Genomic DNA, 14,803 nt, shown 5'->3' with positions numbered 1-14,803 from the left:
GTTCAGAATCCTAGCCTGCCTGTGGCAAATCCCCTTTGCTGCCTTCAAGTTCTCAGCATTCATACTCTTACATAATATACAAAGCAATTACATAAGTTTGTCAACACAGGGCCTACTTTTATGAAGCTAAGATATGAAAGTCGCTACAGTTTACAGCAGGCCTATTACAGAGCATTTTGCGCAAGTTTGTGAACTTGTTTCACAGTCCCACTACTAGCATACAAGATATGCATGCACTCATAAGTGCATGTATCAAGCTAATTAATACTAATTATTAAATTCCGCATCAATGTTGTGGAAACGATAGCATCAGCATAATTATAACAAAATCTGCTACAACTGTACTGACCTCAGCCTCTCTTCCCTCCCCCCCCCCCTCCTTTCCACAGGAAAAAAAAAAAAAATGTCAGTATCTATTAAGATTTTCATCGAACTGTCCGTCCAAATTTCCGGTGGCCAACCTTCTTCCTCAGACTGGGGACATCAGTGACATACAGTGTAAAGTGACATGAAACTTTGGCAACTTGCCGGCCGGCCCGCAGTAGGCCTACGTCTATCCGTCGATTCCCCCAAACTAGCCCTGAGCCACGCCAGCTGTGGGGTACGGTCAGGTCACCCTGGTCTATAGTTGGCTCACTACACTATGAAAACTGGGTATATGGCTGGCAGGCTTCCTGGGCCCAACTGAAGAAAAAGATGTTATTTCATGTCGATTCCACACCATGAAACAAACTCTTCTGATGTTGGCTTGCCAGCACAGTCACTATCATAAAAGCACATACATGATTGAGAGGTTGTGGAACTCGCAGTCTCGCAGAATGATGACAAGCCTGCGTATCGAATTGCCAGAGATCGATTCATAAGATGGGGCCCTTCAAACAAGATCGTATCCTCCCAAGAGATAGGACAGCAGGTCGAGAGTTTCTCTTTTATCGCACCGTCTGGTAGATCATTTTCCATTAACTCTTTGCTCTTTTTAGTTTGGCTCTTGCTCTACCTGCAAGGCCGATCTCAAACCTATTTACCTCGTGCTAAATGTTGTTACACACGATGCAACAAAACAGCCGAACAAATCATTTGTTTCCTTCTTCCCTCCACAAGTCAATGGTAAAATGACATTTATTGAAGCACTGAGCTCTCTACGACAACTTAACTGTAGACTGTAAAATATCTATGTTGTATGAAATAAAATTGCAATTACATATGATTTATTTTCTTACTGTGAATGCTCAGCTATTGTTTAGTATCCAAAATTTTCCAAAAAGGTTCAAACTTTGGCAGTGTCTCATACATTGGTCAAGAGGTTGTTTGCTTACAGACTTTCTAAGCAGCAAATGTAAAATTGATCCACTCAAACTTACTTACGAATGAACAGTCATTTGTACGTACGTTGTATAATGCCTAGACAGTGTACATGGTCTTTCTATTGCTCTATATTTCACTTTTCAACTATCTGCTCTTTTCAATTTGATATTCCTCCAACAACAACCTTTTCAACTCTCCAATGTTTTCATCTTTGCGGTCTCAATATTTCCCTTCATCCTCCGTCTATAATTTGTTCTATTTTCAGCTGTATTCTAGCCTTGTGGCGGGTCTATTTACAGTTGCAACAGTGGCCGGTAATTGTGCTACAGGTATCATACAAACTTACCATGATTTAGATGATTAGTCTATTTCACTTTAATCTTCACTGAGTATGACTGACATGCATGTAGCATTTGCATGATTTATCGCTTCCCTGTATTTTTCGGCTACCATTGTGAACCACAAAGCACTAAGAAATAATTACACTGCCAAATACTGGACAAATGCGTAGATAATAACACTTAATCATCCATGACTGCAAAGCATGTAGCGTGTGTGTTTTTTCTCTTCTTTGTCTTGCTTTGTTTGGGCCTTTTTGTTGTTGTTTTGTGGAGGGGGTGGGTGGAGGGTGAGGGTTCCTACCGGTTTTAAGTATTTGTTTGTAAATCTTGATCCTTCTTTGACCTTTTACCTCCTTTGTATACCTGTCTTTCTTTCTTTATTCCCCATCCATGAAAGAAATAAAATAAAAACAGAACAAAAGGGAAATGTGCCGGTTCTCAAAGGCTTTTTTCACACCACCACCCTGGAAGGCTTAAATTCCATAATGCTCCCGCAATGTCAAATAAGTCATTACAAAGACGCGGTGTTATATAAAGTCACCTTGTCATTCCTGCAACTTTTTTTTTGGGGGGGGGGGGAGGAGGGAACTTTGTTTGAAGTTTGCGGAAAACCCTCTCAAGGCAAAGCAGATTTGTCACAAGCTTTTGACCAAATCCATTGACAATAATTTGAAAGGCTAAATGCCTCATTTTCCATATCCCTTTGAGAGGCTTAATGTGACTTGCTCCAAAAGAAAGGGAGAAAAAAACTTTGAAAAGTACACAAATTTGCTAAGGCCACTGTATATCTGAAATGGAATCTGACCTTGCTCTGAGAAAGCTATTGCTGTATCAGTTGCACTCATGCAAATACTGTATTCATATTTCACATTATTTATCCAACAATGACCTTTCTGTTTTTCCTTACATCAGTTATAACTATAACAGGCAAGAAAAATGGAAAAAAGAAAAGAATGCAAACCTCATGTGCACATGGCAGATTTGTATCGACGTAAAAAGTCATGTTTCAATCACATTAGAAACCAGACTGACATATTGCCATCCAATCAATGCTGCATACATGTGCCTAGATCTTTGGTACTACATGTACCGTATGTCCCCCCCAAAAAATTACAATGGTACCATCCACAATGATAGCTTTAAGAATAGTGGACCAATCCAAATACAATTTCAGGGTATGAAACTACAACTCATTGCCAACATCTTACAGAAAACCCCATTCAATTTGCTTCAGTGGTCAAAGAGAAATGAGGAATTTTGTAGAGGATGTCAGGAATCTCTTCCCTCCAAGTTCTGTCTATTGTATTCACACACAAGATCATTGAAGTGCTAAACTTGAAAGAATCAGACTCATGACATGCTTTACAACAATCCACATTTCTCTGTGACCGATTAACCAAATCGGATGGGGTTTTCTGCAAAATAGAGCTAAGATGTTGTGTTTTAAGACCCTGAAGTAGCATTTAGACTGTTTAATCATATTGGGTGTTATCAATGCGATAATCTGAATGTAATATTTTGGGGGACATACTGTACTTGTTACTGCTGTAACTGTCAAGTTAGTAAAGAAAAAAAAAAAGAGGAAAAGTTTTGATAGACAACTGGGGGGGGGGGGGGGGTGGGGGAACTCGCTATCGATTTGATCAGTGTATTAAAGAGACTACCAATCACAGTGTATGAGGCAGTGAGACCCGAGTTACAGGTCGATCTACCCATAAAGCAGGTGTGAAACTCATAGCACATGGAATTGTCTGTGTTAGCCAAACCATGGAGCTAACTGTTAGTAGCTCCATGGCCAAACACTCAGGGAATGTTGGTGAATGTAATCTTGAGGAAATCTGTGCATTAGAACAAAATTATGCTGATTCAGAGTAAAGTCAAACTGGAGCCCTAAATGATATTTGATATTCCTGTTATTGTAAGTATCATTAGTGCATTTTTAGCTGAGTCAGCCAGCTTCAATGCACATACAATTCATTTGTATGTCATTATGAGAAACGAGAATGTGCTAAAGATATTAGCCTTCATTTTAGTAAACCTCTCCACATTGACATGAGGGGGAATGTCATCAGAATATGGAGATCTGGCATCACTTCAGGGTTCTTGTCAGCTTCCAAACTGCCGACTGCCGTCCGATCGGGAAGTGGGACAGGAAAAGCCCGATCGTTCTTCTTTGCGAAAATGGCCGTGAATGTGACATGTGCACGTGAATGTATGTGATGGGCTGTCAACTTTCGAGTCCCAGCTAATCCTCCATAATCTAAAATCAACCTGTCCCCCCCCCCCCCTCCCTCCACAAAAACAAAATACACACAATCCCTCACCTAAGGCAGGAGGCACAATCTACTACTAGTGAACTTTCCTTGGCATACGAACCAATAAGTAAAATTGATTAAAAAAAAGACAAAATTACGAAGATGACACCAGCACACTGATTCCACCTTTAACCTTATTGGATTTTGTTGAGAGACCTCCATGAGTCTTGAGATATCTTGAAAGTTTTCGCTCTCTCTCTCTCCTGGTCCGATCTATTCCTGGGGAGACACTTTGCACCCCCATGGGAGCTGGTTTCCACACTTCACCTACTTCCAGACACGTTCTCCTTGAGCGCCATCTTGACAAGGACCAGGTCAGATCTCAACAACAACAACAACAACAACAAAAATCTACAAGTCTGGGATCTACTTTTTAGCCCACTCCAAGACCTCCAACCCCCACCTCTTTCCATTTTTTCCCCTAAACCTGTTAGCAATGACACATGATGTTCTTCCTCTGGGAGTGACTCTGCCCCCCCCCCCTTCCCCCCCCCCCCCCCCCCATGGGATAGAGCCTACTTATAGACCAGGCAGCGTTCATGTTCACATGCTTTTCCAAGAGGTGGGGCAGCCACGGAGATTGAACAGTGCTCAGGTTCTATAAACATGAACTTTATCATAATGTGTGCTTGCAGTCATATTACGCTATTTTAGCTTGTAAAAAAAAGAGCAAAAAGTACAATGTACAACATGTAACATACTACATCGCAAGTTTGAAGAATTTGCAGGGGCAGCCCCCGCTGGCCATTCGCATGCAAACTGCCTAACGTAGCCTTGTAGAGGAAAAGAAATAGACAAATCTTGGGGTGCAAATAGTACCCAAGCTCACATGACGACACTTTCAATAATTGGATCTGCACCCCCCTCGGCTGTTCAGTCCTAGCTTTTTCCTTCCCTTGTTTGATTATATTCTTTTATAGGCTATCTAATCATATGCTACATTATTGTTCAATAATCATAATAATTTCATCATAATTCATATCACTTATATCATGATTGTCATCATTGTTATTATTAGTACTAGTGGCAGGCCCATGATTATCATTACGATAATCACAGACCTAATATTTATTATCATTTAAACTACTTGATATGAAGATTATTAATGATGTAAAACAGACATTTCTATGCTCATCACACAACTGAACTCCAGTGGGCAAAACTGGCTTGTAAAATACATCACTCTGGCTTTCTTCTTTGATGAGGAAAACATTTTTTTTTTCTTTTTACAGTAACCACACATGACCTTTTCAAGAAATCCCGTGCAAACTGCACACTGTTGCTAAACTAATTCATTTTCATCAAGGAACTAATTAATAATACTTCATAAAATGCCTGTTTTTTTCTTGGAAAGGGAGGGGAAGTATTTTTAGCCAGGTGAGATATGATGGATGATCATTATAGCTGCCTCATCTCTGCCAGGTTTCATTGACACTTTCTGGAGAACGCACGCACAAAAGGAAGTCTTTATTCTATGGAAACAGGAAAAATGGAGGCAAAGCAAAGTATGAGTGAAATTGGACAGATCTTTAATAGAGACAAGTGTGATTCCTAAAACACTTCTCTGCTACTTTTGATAGTGTTCAGTTGGGACTCTAGTTGGGACGCTAGACACTAGTACTGCTCAAGAGATTTTTCCTTGGATTTAGGATCACAAAATGTGGAAATTCAGATTATCACCAAAGATCCATTTCTTCATGGTTTTGCTAAAAAGATATAAAGTCTATGCTGATAGAAAAATTGAAGCATTTTGATATACTGTATAAAAAAAAAAAAAAATTACTAAAGAATCATCTTGTCCAAATAAAGCCGCCCAATCTTAGTCATAGTCATGTCAGATTCTATCAAAATAAGTACATAGCTTTATAGCAAGTTTACAAGTTCACACATAAGTTGGGATAATTTTGTTTTATTAAGTGGGGAGTTCTATTCATTAACTAATCTTGTCTGAGCCACTACTTGACATCATGGACACCAAACATATCTAGTTTCTAATAGAAATAAAAATGTTAATCACTCACCGAGAACATATTTCAGTCAGTTTCTTCCCATATATGCACTTTCTCCACAAAAACTGCCACTGGGGCTTTAAAGGCAGCCATTTATATGAAATAATATCTGGTGCCACATGAAGTTCAGTGCCCTCAAAAAGTCATCATCTAACAATATACCACCTAATCTGGGCTAATGGGTCTTTAATCACTTTGGGTCAGTTGGTCTCGCACTAAGAACTGTTAAAAACATCCAGATCCTCACAAACAAAAAAGAAAAAATGGGGGGAAAAAAACGAGGAGAGTGGGTATAGTCATCAAGTGTGGAAGCAACAGTCTGGTGCATAGTAAAAATAGGTGTAACATATCAGTCAAAGCTAATATAAGAAGGTCATGAACTTTCAGACTTTTCACCAAACTGAAGAGTAATTTCAGAGTATCAAAACACACATGTGTGTGTGTGTGTGTGTGTGTGTGTGTGTGTGTGTATGTGTGAGTTTGTGTGTGTGAGTTTGTATGTGTGTGTTTGTGTGTGTGTATATGTACCACATGTACAATGTTATACTTCATATTCGGTGCATATATGCATATGATGACCATGTATGTCTGTGCTTGCTTGTTATCCCACACCGTCTGGTCAATCAGCTGATTAATTTGTCTGCAACAGACATTCCCAGACACCGCAAGAAAACAGACAGAGAAAAAAAAAAGAGAAGAAAAAAATAGAGAAAGAGAAAGAAAAAAGAGAGAGAGAGGAAAGGGAAATACCAAGTGTGCTTATATGGAAAGTGCAGAAATCAGCTCTGTCACGTAGAGTTACTGGGTAGAAGAGATATGGTCATCTATGCCCACTTTAACAGATGTGCCTACCCAAGGAGGCCAAAAAATATTTGAAAGTAATTTGCCCATGCTTAAGATAGCCTGACAACAAATAATCTTGGAAAGCAATTCCCAAAGAAGAAAAACAAACTAGAAGACATGGAAATACAAGTTCATGTAGTATTTGACCATACTTCAAAGAAGTGGTCTCACTTGGCAGTCACAAAGCATTGTACTGTACTTTTGCACAAATGGAAAAATCATCAGGCCTGGATTGGTGTACAACTCACCAATGAATGGTCATGCAAAATTGTGAATCATAATGATCGGATCTATTCTGATATTTCTTCTATCTTTGAACTTCTCACAACCTTTCCATAAAGCATCTCAGACAAAATACTATACAACACTGAAGCTCTCTTTTAGGTCACACATACAAGTACAAATATAATACAATAATACAAGACAAGTCAAAACTACCAAAGATATAGATCATAACAAAATAACTGTTACGGTGATGGCAAATAAACAAAAGAACAAATGTTTAATGGACACTAGGTAGTCTCTGATCTCTTTGCTGCACCCATTTTTCCTTTGTTTTAAAGCAAACAGTTTTTAAATTGGAAGCATAGCTGCATCTGTACACAGAAATGGTCACAGCAACTATCAATACCCGGAATGTATTCAATGTTAAAAGATTTTGGATGCATCGGGGATGCGCTTTAGCTGCATAAATAAACAAGAACTTATCACCAAGGTTCCTTCCACAGGAAATATTTTTTTTTGCTGCAAAAGAATCAACAGAGTACTGAACAAGAAGCCTACCATGGCAGAGAAGACAATATCTTCACCTTTCAGTCTCCCCACCCCCCTCCCCCATTCTTTACCATCATCTGTAGATGTGAAGGTAGTACAGTGGACTACACAAGACTGCGCTACATCTTTACGTAACTAATTATCTTGTAACTGTGTTTAATTTTGCTTTTCTTGTTACAAACATGCAGAGAAGACAGACAGAAGAAATGATAACAGAAATATAATGGAGAAGAAAAAGAGGAAACTAGACAAAAAGAAACCAGTAACATGAATGGAAAATAGGGAAAGGAAAGAAAGGAAAAAAACACACACACACACACAAAAATGAGCAGAGTTCATGCAGTATTCTTATGATAAAGGTGAACTACCAAATACTGGAATACCACAATGATACATCTGCAAAAGTAATAGCCTGATTTCAAGTGACTGACAAATTTCCTTATATCGCCGTACATAAAAACAGCTCGACACAAGAACTAATTAATTTGAATCAACAGCCTGATGTACAACCAAATCACACACTCTGTGATTAGCATAAAATGGAAAATAAATGATATAGTTTGCAGCTGCTTATACAGAAGTGCAACTATGCAATTAAAATCAGCGAAAGTAATTCACAGCGCAAACTTCCCACAAGTGAAGATGGAGCCAAGTCTATGATGCCTCAACCACTATTCAAAGAGAAGTGAGTGAAGCAATGAAGCCACCTGTTGTGGGAAAGAGCCAATAGATTCCACCTGCCGCAAAATTGACAGTAAACGAGGACCAGAAGTGACCACTTTTGTCCCCATGACTGGATGGGCCTTTAATAGGCAAGCAGAGAAGTTCAAGGCTCCTGTCTAAAACCTTGTCATTTGAGTCAGTTGACCGACTGCTTGACGCTCTTGTCGGGAGAAAATCCAGCGCTCTTGACCCCAGTGACCACCTCTTTGATTTAACGAAGGTCAACATATGAGACTTGGAGCCTGCAATTCACAAAAGGCCTTTTTTTCTTTCATATGCCACAGTCAGAATCCACAACTACATCCATTAGCTTTAAGGACACTCCCTTCCCACTTTGGTCCTACCTCCACCCCACCCCACCCACTTTATTTCCTTGATACTGAGGGGTTAATCTATGGATAGACACAATGCAAACAGTGTCTACAACTTAAGAATATAGGCTATAAATCACAAGGTGGTTAAGATGGCAAAAATCACAATTCTGCAGTATAGTAATCTTTGATATAAATGGATTATGATAGATGTGAACTCAACCTGTGTTTTGAGTGGGGGAAAACATCCACACAATTATCAAGGAGTACAAGAGGCAACACGTTTAATATGATGTTGGTGATTTTCTTTTTCAATCACAACCACTCTGATATGAGAAACAAACAAACAAATAAACAAACAAAAGTGGCTACCGTACCACCTATGGGTTGCATCCTGTGTTTTGAGTGGGGGAAAACATCCACACAATTATCAAGGAGTACAAGAGGCAACACATTTAATATGACATTGGTGATTTTTGTTTTCGATCACAGCCACTCTGACATGAGAAACAAACAAACAAACAAAAGTGGCTACTGCACCACCAATGGGTTGCATTTACACTTGGAAAGCCCCCTTGTCATAACAGTAGGAAAAGTAGATGAGGTTTGTCAATGGTCTAGGCATACAATGACTTACAATTGCATGACAACAGAACAATAAAGATCCTGGCACACAGCCTCTTGCAGGATAAAACAAGCACCTGTCTGTGAAAGGAGGGGTATAAGTAACCCCCTCCCCCCACCCCACCCTTGTGAAGCATTTGATGAATGTCACTGGAGGAGTAGAAGAAAGTCACTTTGTTGGCAAGGGCAAAAAGAGACAATGACTAATGACAGACAAATTAACAAGAGTCACGGAAGAAAGCAATTCCCCCATTTGATGAATGAATCTAGGTACAGAAATTGCACCAATAAAGTGAGAATAGAAACATTTGCAGTTGATGTCACTGCTATACAGTAACCATTGCTACACAAATTTGTTTTTATGTTTTATTTCCTTTTGAGGTTTGAAGGTTGGAATGACATCTGTCTGGGCAAGCCCAAGAATACCGTTAAACGATGAATGTTCGTGTGCATTTTAATTTCGCGAGTGCCAACATTCGCGAAATCAAAATGCACGCGAAAGTTCTTGCCTACACAGTATGCATTGGATGCCAGTGGCAAATCGCGAAAATTTCATGCTGCGGGAATGGCCGTCGGCTCTAATTTGCAAAATTTTCATGCCGCGAATATATCGTGTTTTACAGTATGCGGGTTCTCTCTAAATCTCTCTTTCTCTCCATCTCTCTCTCTCTTTCTCTATTTATTTACATATGTACATCCCTTTATCCTATCTATTCATATATCCCTCTATTATTATGTCTACCTCTCTTCTCTCTATATAGCTATCTATCTATCTATCTACAATCTGTATCTATCCCTCCCTCTGGACAATTGCCTTGATACTGCTATAAATGGATGCATAGCAGACAAGTGGTAGGATCCAAATCTATGAGTGGGCATTTCCTTCACGCATACACAGGAAGCTACACACCAAGGTTTCAAAGCCATTGTCTCACCAGCGGTATCCGCACAGACAAGATGATCAAGATCCCCCTCATTAGCCCCTCGATACCCCCGCATCATTCCTTTCTCATTTATGTTTCACCAAACAGAAGTAGCCAAAAGCATGCAACAGGTTTAAATAGGCGTGCAGGAAAAATAATTACCAGAGTTACCTGCTAGACTATTGAGTTCGATGATGACATACATCTAAATATATGCATTCATTTCCACCCTTTCTGTCTTGTTTACTATCTCTTGTATCAATTTTTAATGTAGGTTGGGTAAGTAGGTACATGTATCTTACTGAAGCTATAAACCCATTTGTTATAGTGCATTGTGTCGAGTACAAATATATTGTAGGACCCACTGCTACAATATGGTGTTGGGCAATTCCGCAGTTAGGTGGACATGACACGGATAAAAGAAATGTGCCTCTTTATCTTACCCTTTGATCTAGGTATCAACTAATGCCATGGATGTTCACCAATCATTAGGGTCTTTCAAATTCAGTAGATTTTATTTTTCGTATTTATTGATTTTGCGAGATCTAAAACCATCATTTAAAATGTACATGTGGGACTGGGGACGCTGAAATTCACTTAAATGCAAATCACAGTGGGTTCCTTTGAAATTTTTTCCTCAAAGTTTTGCTAAAGGGTAAAAGATGAATACATTTAAATACTCCAGAAGTCATGTGACATTTTGTCAATTACAAAAGGGTGAAATGACCTGCGGAATTACTCCGGACAAATGTAACGTTACTAACCGTAACGTTACTAACCATGCTTTTGGGGGTCTAGCTAAAAAATTATCGGTCGAACTGCTAAAAAAATTTGCATGAACATTTGTCATGATGCAATAATTGAAATTAATGCAACACTTTGTTTGAAGTAACTTGAATTTTTGCACACTTTTTGTTACAAGACATTGATTTTTTTGTCATGTCCTTTTTTCGTAACGTTACTAACCAGCCCTTTAAGTTGCTATAGCTTTTCTAATATTTCTTGGATTGTGTTCATTCTTTTCTGTATCATAAACCTGGGAAGGATGAACATGTTTTTGACATAATTTTGACTTGAAATGAATAAATGGTAATTTAGTGGTAAAAACAAATATCTAAATTTGTTCAAATGTAACGTTACTAACCGCGGAATTGCCCTGTTGCATCTTCACTTGTGGAGCTAAGCATACAAAATCTGTCAAATTGGATGGATTGCATTCAGGACTTCATTCTAAAAGTCACAGATCCTTGGATTGCTTGGATGCTTTGGGGATATTTTCTGTGTTAACCCTTTGTGTGCTTCCAGTATCGACTGGCACAGACAACCACATAGGCCCGAATTCACGAAGGTGGTACAAATGAAACCATGGTTTAAACCATGGACAAAAGCCATGGAGCGCCAAGTGTCGCATGGAATATTTCGTTACGAAATCAGTCATTTCGTCGATAAAATGATTATTTTGTAACAAAATGACAACATTTTGTAACTAAATGAACCTTTCGTCCACAAAATGATAATTTCGTTAACGAAACGGTCACTTTGTCGATGAAATAACCAATTTCGTAACGAAATATTCCGTGCGACACTTGGCGTTCCTTGGTTTAAACCATGGTTTAATTTGTACCACCTTCGTGAATTCGGGCCATAGTGTTTGCAAACACTGTCCAAAGTCCGTGACACTGATAGGGTTAACAGTTTCTTGATCTGTCCTAAAATGAGCTCATTGCAAAATTCCTCCCTCTTTCCAAAAACATGGCAGCAAATGTGACATTAATCACGCAGAAATGAATCACTCAGAACCAAGAAAGATCAATATAGATAAACATACATGGAGATATGTTGAAAAATGGCATTGATGAAATAAAAATATGAAATAAGCAATATATTTCCAGGCTCACAAACAAGCAGTGCTCTCATTTCCTCAAAATTCGGCTGCATTGCTACATGTATTATCCACGGTGATTCATCGTTCCCCTTGACTACAGACAAAGGGCTTTTTCGCCCGTAACACCGCAATAATTTTAATTGTTTTGTGATTGTTTTTCACCTATTTTTTTTTTCCCCAACACAATTCTGGCCTTCATTTTGCTGGCACTCACATAATTAAGGAAATGGAGCGAGGTGAGACAATATCACTTCCTTGGTTATTTGAATATACATAAATTCAGCTGGTTGCCGTATAGTGGAAACCGGTTCAAGTATTGCCATATTTGACAAAAGAGGGAAAAATCATGAGATTTGGTGAATGAGGTACTATTTCAGCTGACAAGAGACTATGCTAAAAACATATAAAATGTGAATCCACTCAAATACAGCAGATGTGTGTGCACAGTGTGCATCCTATACTGTAACATACACAAAGATGCACACATACCTTTTTCTAACCAAATCTGTCACTGAGATCTATGCAACCATATTACAGACAGAATTTCTACTCTATGGAGTGTAAGCTGTTAAAGCTCCATATAGGATCAGCTTTAGATTGCCTCACTTCAAGTCCAATGCATAGAGGTTTAGTTGAAAAAAAGAAAAGAAAAGAAAGAGGTTTTCCATCAGAGAGTTTCTCTTTGAACAGGGGAATACTTGCTGCAAGAGAAGTGTCCTAACCTGGATTTTAGATGCTCCACCTACCATGTGATGAACTGATAAACACTTTAGTTTGACTTGGTGCTTTTTTCTTCGGGAGGGGGGGGGGGGGGACCCAAAAGACAAAATCACGAGAGAAGGCTTGGAATGAATATGTAGGTTACTACTTAGGCAGAGTAAAAATGTAAACAATACAATATCTGCCTCTCATGGTATAAATCAGCCCTTCAGACTATTTGCAAGTGAAATATTATTCTACCTCTCCCCCCCCCCCAAAAAAAAAAAAAAAAAATATGGAAGTGGTGACAGCCAAAGATTAGTGGTATGTTTTGTTTACAGGGAAAGTATCGTTGGGAATCTTTCTGGTTCTCTGTTGTTGTTTTTTTTTTTTCTTTTCATTCACTTGTGTACAGTGTACAAAGTTCAAAATGAACACACACATACAGACATGGTTTCCTTCTTTTTTTCTTGGTGAAAATCAATCTCCTGTAAAGAACCACAATCTCAATAGGCCTATTAACAATACGGTTACATTGTCAGGAAAATTTTTCTTCCACATTCCAAACGGCACACACTACAGATCAACTTACCTGTTTGACATTAGATGACGACATGAAATCAATCACATGCAGGTTGCGTGATATGAGGGGTACGTGGCCAGCCCCGCGATCCAGGCGGCGTGGGTGAACGTCGCAGGAGGTTGATAGGGTGATGACACAGGATGACGGGGTGATGATAAGATGGAGGCAGATAGGAGGAAAAAGAGGGGGAATCAGAGATACACACAGTCAGAGATATGTTTTCATACGTCTCAAAGTCTGCTTTACTGATCACTACGTTGAAAGAGCATGCAAAAATACAGAAAAACATACTTTGTCAGTTTCCATTCTCTTCATGATGCCGTTCACAGGTGCAATGTGCAAAATGTTATCCTCATAGTAAGAGAGACATAGGGCCCTACATGTATAAAGGTTATGAAAAAAGAAAGCATCATTCCTTGCGAAACTGACAAACTTTATTAAAGATTCTCACATCCAAATCAGCAATTTGATTTGACACTCCTGTTAAACCAGAAATATTAACGGCATGAAATTTTCCCGAATTGTGCCGACAGCCTTTTGCGCGGCATGAAACTTTCGTGCCTTGCCACTGCCATTCAATACATTGTAGTGCAGACAAGAAGGCTACTTTTGTGCGCATTCTAATTTTGCAAATCTTAGGTACTCGCAAAATTCACCAAAATTTGTGATTTCAAAGTTTCTCATTGAAAGTTCTGAACACATGTTTTGCCTTGCGATTAATTTCTTTCAGTTATGTATATTTCATATGTTTGGCTGCAATGTTCTTCTTATACACTGCTGCTACGTGTATCATATCCTTTTTTTCTCTCTCTCCTATCTCTTTTTCTCTCAAACTTCATTTCTCTCTCAATTGTGCTATACTTCTGGAGACATATCAGGGAAGAGATGAGGGTATATAAGGCCTTCAATAACAGATCCAGAGATTATACAAGAAATATGATATCGGTTGTGTCATCCGCATATCACAGAGTCTGACCACACAGAAACATCTCGCTCGGAGTCGTAAAAGTGCAGTGGGCTACTAGGGCCGAAATAGCTCCGTGGGGACGAAAAACTGCCAGCTTTTTTTTTGAGGGGGAAGTCAAGTGTGGGGTGGGCTCCCCCAGTACCAATAAATCTGCGCTCATAAACAAGAGAGAAGCACGCTGGAGCCTGGGTTTACCAACCGACGACCTGCATGTACCCTCGCCTCACCAATGTTGTACACATTGTTGAGATGGATGAAGTACATATTACATTGTCTGACACAGAGACAGACAGAGAGAGAGAGAGCAAAGATTTCTCATCATTAGTCATGGGAAGGCATCAACAGAATAGCTGATGTCTGTCAAAACCACTTTGGAACGATGGATAACAGAGAATGAGGAGCCATGTAGAAGTGAAGTATATTTCTTAACCTAAAAAAAAATAAAAGAATGGTAACATTGATCTCTCTATACAAAGCACTTCCTTATAGCCTCTCCATTCA

At 39.1% G+C, this 14,803-nt stretch overlaps 1 protein-coding gene across 1 annotated transcript in view; it reads right to left on the bottom strand.

The window, feature by feature from the left end:
- Positions 1 to 13,460, bottom strand: part of LOC140238478 (uncharacterized) — a 174,503-nt gene extending 161,043 nt beyond the window's left edge. The window contains exon 1 of the mRNA XM_072318380.1: positions 13,345 to 13,460. The gene's annotated coding sequence lies outside the window, so the exon portion shown is untranslated. The remainder of the gene's footprint in view (positions 1 to 13,344) is intronic.
- Between the last annotated feature and the right edge of the window lie 1,343 nt (positions 13,461 to 14,803).

The sequence above is a fragment of the Diadema setosum genome, chromosome 15 (genome assembly GCF_964275005.1).
Source record: "Diadema setosum chromosome 15, eeDiaSeto1, whole genome shotgun sequence".
In the NCBI taxonomy this organism is placed as follows: Eukaryota; Metazoa; Echinodermata; class Echinoidea; order Diadematoida; family Diadematidae; genus Diadema; species Diadema setosum.
The sequence above is the reverse complement of the archived record's forward strand: the minus strand, read 5'-3'. Positions and strand labels throughout refer to the sequence as shown.